The following is a 6943-nucleotide window of genomic DNA, read 5'->3' on the forward strand; positions in this document are numbered from 1 at the left end:
CTGATTCCTCCAGCTCCGTTTTTTTCCAAGACTGCTTTGGCTATTCGGGGTCTTTTATGTCTCCATACAAATTTTAAGATTTTTTGTTCTACTTCCATAAAAAATGCCATTGGTAATTTGATAGGGATTGCACTGAATCTGTAGATTGCTTTGGGTAGTATAGTCATTTTCACAATATTTATTCTTCCAATCCAAGAACATGGTGTATCTCTCCATCTGTTGGTATCATCTTTAATATCTTTCATCAGTGTCTTATAGTTTTCTGCATATAGGTCTTTTGACTCCCTAGGTAGGTTTATTTCTAGGTATTTTATTCTTTTTGTTGCAATGGTAAATGGGAGTGTTTCCATAATTTCTCTTTCAGATTTTTCAGCATTAGTGTATAGGAATGCAAGAGATTTCTGTGCATTAATTTTGTATCCTGCAACTTTACCAGATTCATTGATTAGCTCTAGTAGTTTTCTGGTAGCATCTTTAGGATTCTCTATGTATAGGATCTTGTCATCTGCAAACAGTGACAGTTTTACTTCTTCTTTTCCAAATTGTATTCCTTTTATTTCTTTTTCTTATCTGATTGCCATGGCTAGGACTTCCAAAACTATGTTGAATAATAGTGGTGAGAGTGGACATCCTTGTCTTGTTCCTGATCTTAGAGGAAATGCTTTCAGTTTTTCACCATTGAGAATGATGTTTGCTGTGGATTTGTCGTATATGGCCTTTATTATATTGAGGTAGATTCCCTCTATGCCCACTTCCTGGAGAGTTTTTATCATAAATGGGTGTTAAATTTTGTCAAAAGCTTTTTCTGCATCTATCGAGATGATCATATGCTTTTTACTCTTCAATTTGTTAATATGATTTATCACATTGATTGATTTTCATATATTGAAAAATCCTTGCATCCCTGGGAAAAATCCCACTTGATCATGGTGTATGATCCTTTTAATATGTTGCTGGATTCTGTTTGCCAGTATTATGTTGAGGATTTTTGCATCTATATTCATCAGTGACATTGGTCTGTAATTTTCTTTTTTTGTAGTATCTTTGTCTGATTATGGTATCACATTGATGGTGGCCTCATAGAATGGGTTTGGGAGTGTTCCTCCCTCTGCAATTTTTTGGAAGAATTTGAGAAGGATCGGTGTTAGCTCTTCTCTGAATGTTTGATAGAATTCACCTGTGAAGCCATCTGGTCCTGGACTTTTGTTTGTTGGAAGATTTTTAATCACAGTTTCAATTGCATTACTTGTGGTTGGTCTGTTCATATTTTCTATTTCTTCCTGGTTCAGTCTTGGAAGATTATACCTTTCTAGGAATTTGTCCATTTCTTCTACGTTGTCCCTTTTATTGGCATAGAGTTGCTTGTAGTAGTCTCTTGGGTTGCTTTGTATTTCTGCAGTGTCTGTTGTAACTTCTCCTTTTTCATTTCTAATTTTATTGATTTGAGTCCTCTCTCTCTTTTTCTTGATGAGTCTGGCTAATGGTTTATCAATTTTGTTTATCTTCTCAAAGAACCAGCTTTTAGTTTTATTGATCTTTGCTATTGTTTTCTTTGTTTCTATTTCATTTATTTCTGCTCTGATCTTTATGATTTCTGTCCTTCTGCTAACTTTGGGTTTGGTTTGTTCTTCTCTGGTTCCTTTAGGTGTAAGGTTAGATTGTTTATTTGAGATTTTTCTTGTTTCTTGAGGTAGGCTTGTATAGCTATAAACTTCCCTCTTAGAACAGCTTTTGCTGCATCCCATAGGTTTTAGATAGTCGTGCTTTCATTGTCATTTGTCTCTAGGTATTTTTTGATTTTCTCTTTGCTTTCTTCAGTGATCTCTTGGTTATTTAGTAACATATTGTTTAGCCTCCATATGTTTGTGTTTGTTACGTGTTTTTCCCTGTAATTAATTTCTAATCTCATAGTGTTGTGGTCAGAAAAGATGCTTGATATGATTTCAAGTTTCTTAAATTTACTGAGGCTTGATTTGTGATCCAAGATATGATCTATCCTGGAGAATATTCCGTGTGCACTAGAGAAGAGAGTGTAATCTGCTGTTTTTGGATGGAATGTCCTATAAATATCAATTAAATCTATCTGGTCTATTGTGTCATTTCAAGCTTCTGTTTCCTTATTTATTTTCATTTTGGATGATCTTTCCATTGGTGTAAGTGAGGTGTTAAAGTCCACCACTATTATTGTGTTACTGTCGATTTCCTCCTTTATAGCTGTTAGCAGTTGCCTTATGTATTGAGGTGCTCCTATGTTGGGTGCATATATACTTAAAATTGTTATATCTTCTTCTTGGATTGATCCCTTGATCATTATGTAGTGTCCTTCCTTGTCTCTTGTAACATTCTTTATTTTAAAATCTATTTTATCTGATATGAGTATAGCTACTCCAGCTTTCTTTTGATTTCCATTTGCATGGAATATCTTTTTCCATCCCCTCACTTTCAGTCTGTATGTGTCCCTAGGTCTGAAGTGGGTCTCTTGTAGACAGCATGTAGATGGGCCTTGTTTTTGTATCCATTCAGCAAGCCTATGTCTTTTGCTTGGAGCATGTAATCCATTCATGTTGAAGGTAATTATCAATATGTATGTTCCTATGACCATTTTCTTAATTGTTTTGGGTTTGTTTTTGTAGGTCCTTTTCTTCTCTAGTGTTTCGCACTTAGAGAACTTCCTTTAGCATTTGTTGTAGAGCTGCTTTGGTGGTGCTGAATTCTCTTAGCTTTTGCTTGTCTGTAAAGCTTTTGATTTCTCCATAGAATCTGAATGAGATCCTTGCCGGGTAGAGTAATCTTGGTTGTACGTTCTTCCCTTTCATCACTTTAAGTATATCATGCCACTCCCTTCTGGCTTGTAGAGTTTCTGCTGAGAAATCAGCTGTTAACCTTATGGGAGTTCCCTTGTATGTTATTTGTCATTTTTCCCTTGCTGCTTTCAATAATTTTTCTTTGTCTTTAATTTTTGCCAGTTTGATTACTATGTGTCTTGGCATGTTTCTCCTTGGGTTTATCCTGTATGGGACTCGCTGCGCTTCCTGGACTAGGGTGGCTATTTCCTTTCCCATGTTAGGGAACTTTTTGACTATAATGTCTTCAAATATTTTCTCAGGTCCTTTCTCTCTCTCTTCTCCTTCTGGGACCCCTATAATGTGAATGTTGTTGCATTTAATGTTTTCCCAGAGGTCTCTTAGGCTTTCTTCATTTCTTTTCATTCTTTTTTCTTTATTCTGTTCCACAGCAGTGAATTCCACCATTCTGTCTTCCAAGTCACTTATCCGTTCTTGTGCCTCCATTATTCTGCTATTGATTCCGTCTAGTGTATTTTTCATTTCAGTTATTGTATTGTTCATCTCTGTTTGTTTGTTCTTTAATTCTTCTAGGTCTTTATTTAACCTTTGTTGCATCTTCTCGATCTTTGCCTCTATTCTTTTTCCGAGGTCCTGGCTCATCTTCACTATCATTATTCTGAATTCTTTTTCTGAAAGGTTGCCTATCTCCACTTCATTGAGTTGTTTTTCTGGGGTTTTATCTTGTTCCTTCATCTGGTACATAGCCCTCTGCCTTTTCATCTTGTCTATCTTTCTGTGAATGTGGTTTTTTTTCCATAGGCTGCAGGATTGTAGTTCTTCTTGCTTTTGCTGCAGTCACCATTCTTAAGAGGGCATGGATTCTCCAGTTTACCACAGTCCCCACCACTCCCTATTGTCTCCCCAGCGCTGAGGTGGAGTGTCAGCCCCATTTATCATCATGGACTATCTCTCTCAAATGTGAAAAAAAAAACCCAAAATAGGTTGAGTTTTCTTTTAAAATTCTCACTCTATTTTGCCTGTCTACACTAGCTGCCTGGCTGGTGATGCAGGCTGATGGTCATGGTTTACAACTGTTGCCCATTCTGATCGGGGCCTTTGTTGTACCTGCTGTCAAATAGTTTGAGCGTGGCTTCTGCTGTAGGAATTTGGGTTTATGACAGGTAGTAAAATCGTGTATTTGGCCTAGGTGGCCCCCAGACTTGACGCTAGGCCTTTGAGCAGCCAAAGAAAAAGAGGACATCTTATCAGCCAGGTAATTCATCTTGTCCATAAGATGATTGCTTAAGCAAATCAGGACTCTGCTCCGCACAAAAACCACACAGAAACTTCTCCTGAGAGTCTTCATAGAGAGGGAATGATAACGTTCACACAACATCCATCCCCAGGGTGGATACTAACCTGGGGGAACTTCAAGATGGCGGAAGAGTAAGACGCAGAGATCACCTTTCTCCCCACGAATACATCAGAAATACATCTACATGTGGAACAGCTCCTACAGAACACCTACTGAACTCTGGCAGAAGACCTCAGACTTCCCAAAAGGCAAGAAACTCCCCACGTACCTAGGTAGGGCAAGAGAGAAAAGGAAAAACAGAGACAAAAGAATAGGGACGGGACCTGCCCCTCGGGGAGGGAGCTGTGAAGGAGGAAAGGTTTCCACACACTAGGAAGCCCCTTCGCGGGCGGAGACCGGAGTGGTGGAGGGGGGAGGCTTTGGAGCCACGGAGGAGAGCGCAGCAACAGGGGTGCGGAGGGCAAAGCAGAGAGATTTCCACACAGAGGATCGGTGCTGACCAGCACTCACCAGCCCGAGAGGCTTGTCTGCTCACCCGCCGGGGCGGGAGGGGCTGTGAGCTGAGGCTTGGGCTTCGGAGGTCGGATCCCAGGGAGAGGACTGGGGTTGGCTGCGTGAACACAGCCTGAAGGGGACTAGTGCACCACAGCTAGCAGGGAGGGAGTCTGGGAAAAAGTCTGGACCTGCCAAAGGGGCAAGAGACCATTGTTTCAGGGTGCACGAGGAGAGGGGCTTCAGAGCACCGCCTAAATGAGCTCCAGAGACAGGCGCGAGGTGGATGGACCTAGAGACTGTCATACAGAGTGAAGTAAGTCAGAAAGATAAAAATACCATATGCTAACCCATATATATGGAATCAAACCTAGGGGCAGGACAGGAATAAAAACAGACGTAGAGAATGGACTTGAGGACACGCGGAGGAAGAAGGGGAAGCTGGGACAAAGTAAGAGAGTGGCATGAATACATATATTCATATATACACTACCAAATGTAAAATAGATAGGTAGTGGGAAGCAGCTGCATAGCACAGGGAGATCGGCTCGGTGCTTTGTGACCACCTATAGGAGTGGGATAGGGAGGGTGGGAGGGAGATGCAAGAGCGAGGAGATATGGGGATATATGTATGCATATAGCTGATTCACTTTGTTATACAGCAGAAACTAACACACCATTGTAAAGCATTTATACTCCAATAAAGATGTTAAAAAAAAAAAAAATCTAGGGGCTTCCCTGGTGGCGCAGTGGTTGAGAGTCCGCCTGCCGATACAAGGGATACGGGTTCGTGCCCAGGTCCAGGAAGTTCCCACATGCCGCAGAGTGGCTAGGCCCGTGAGCCGTGGCCGCTGAGCCTGCGCGTCCGGAGCCTGTGCTCCGCAACGGGAGAGGCCACAGCAGTGAGAGGCCCGCGTACCGAAAAAAAAAAAAAAAAAAAAAAAAATCTAAGGCTGATTCTAGTAGCTTTGTTCAACATAGTCTAGTGGCATCTCCCCAGGCACAACTGCTTAAGCAATTCTAGTGGAGGCCAGTCTGCTACAGTTCGGGAACCTAATTCTCTACCAAACTGACCTAATACTGGGGTAATTTTAGAAAATATAGAAAATCTGGAGAAATGGATGGACTCCAAGTAATCTGCCGTAGATGATCCGAGGATTTGGTACCTGAACTTGCAGCAGTCACCTCTTAACTATCAGGGAGGGATTAGAGCCAGCATACAGAAGATGGTAAGGAGGAAAGACAAAAGGTCTTGGGTCTTTAATAACATTGTTTAAACACTGAAACAACCAACCCCTGTTGTGTGAGATAACAAATGTCCTTATTAAGTTTAAATTACTTTTATTGGGTTACTTGAATACTTGCTGACAAATGCATCAAAACTAGTAAAACCAATTCAAGTCCAAAGAAAGAACAATGACAGCCATAAACAATCTAATTTCTCCTCCTGAGAGTATAAGTATAGAAGAGGCAAATGGATGGGCTATGAGAAACATTGGCATGTCACAAGAAGTTGTAGCTCTAGATTCTAGAGGAGTGGAAATAAAACCATACCAGTATGATTCTCAGGGGTTTCAGATCTCATGTCAGAGTTGGGGAAACAGACTTGGGAATTTGAATCACATAGTTTGTAGGTAAAACCATCACAGTAGATGAAAATGCTCTAGTTTGACCACATAGAGCAATGGAGAACACCCACATTCAAAGGGTAGGAATTAAAGTTTCCTGCTAAGGAAAGAACACAGAGAAAGAACAGTTAGAAAGGTTGGAAGAAAATCAGCATAGCAAGAGGTGATGGAAACCAAGAGAGTAGAAACTTTAAAAAGGCAGGAATTGGAAACAATGTCAAGTACAGCCCACTAATATAAGGACTTGCGTATGAAAGCTGGGACTAATATAAGGACTTGTGTATGAAACTCACGTGAAATCCAGGCTTCCATACATACTCCCTCCGAGATGTCATTCTGCAGACACAAATTTCCCTGATCTATCCCATTCTTGTTTTTCCTAAAGTCTTCCACAGAAACTTTCTTGTCTCAGATTTTTAGGAATGATAAAAAACAATTTACAATAAAGTTTAACTCCATGAGCTCCTAGGAACTTCTTCCTTATTTAGTTCGTGCCTGCCACTTCCTTAGCCAATTTTAAAAATGGCTTCCTGGAAGTTGTGGTCTAACCAGAAATTGAAGCAATAAAATCTTTGTTTGCTAAAAGATAGAGCTGCCAGACCAGTTTCAATTTCTCAGTTATCTTTTGATAGGTCCAAGGGATGGAGCCTCTCTGGAGGCAATGAAAATGGAGTTCTAGAAGTATGTGAAATGCAAGGGATTTCTGACAGAGTCATTCATTC

This window comes from Phocoena phocoena, chromosome 3 (assembly GCF_963924675.1).
Source record: "Phocoena phocoena chromosome 3, mPhoPho1.1, whole genome shotgun sequence".
NCBI lineage: Eukaryota > Metazoa > Chordata > Mammalia > Artiodactyla > Phocoenidae > Phocoena > Phocoena phocoena.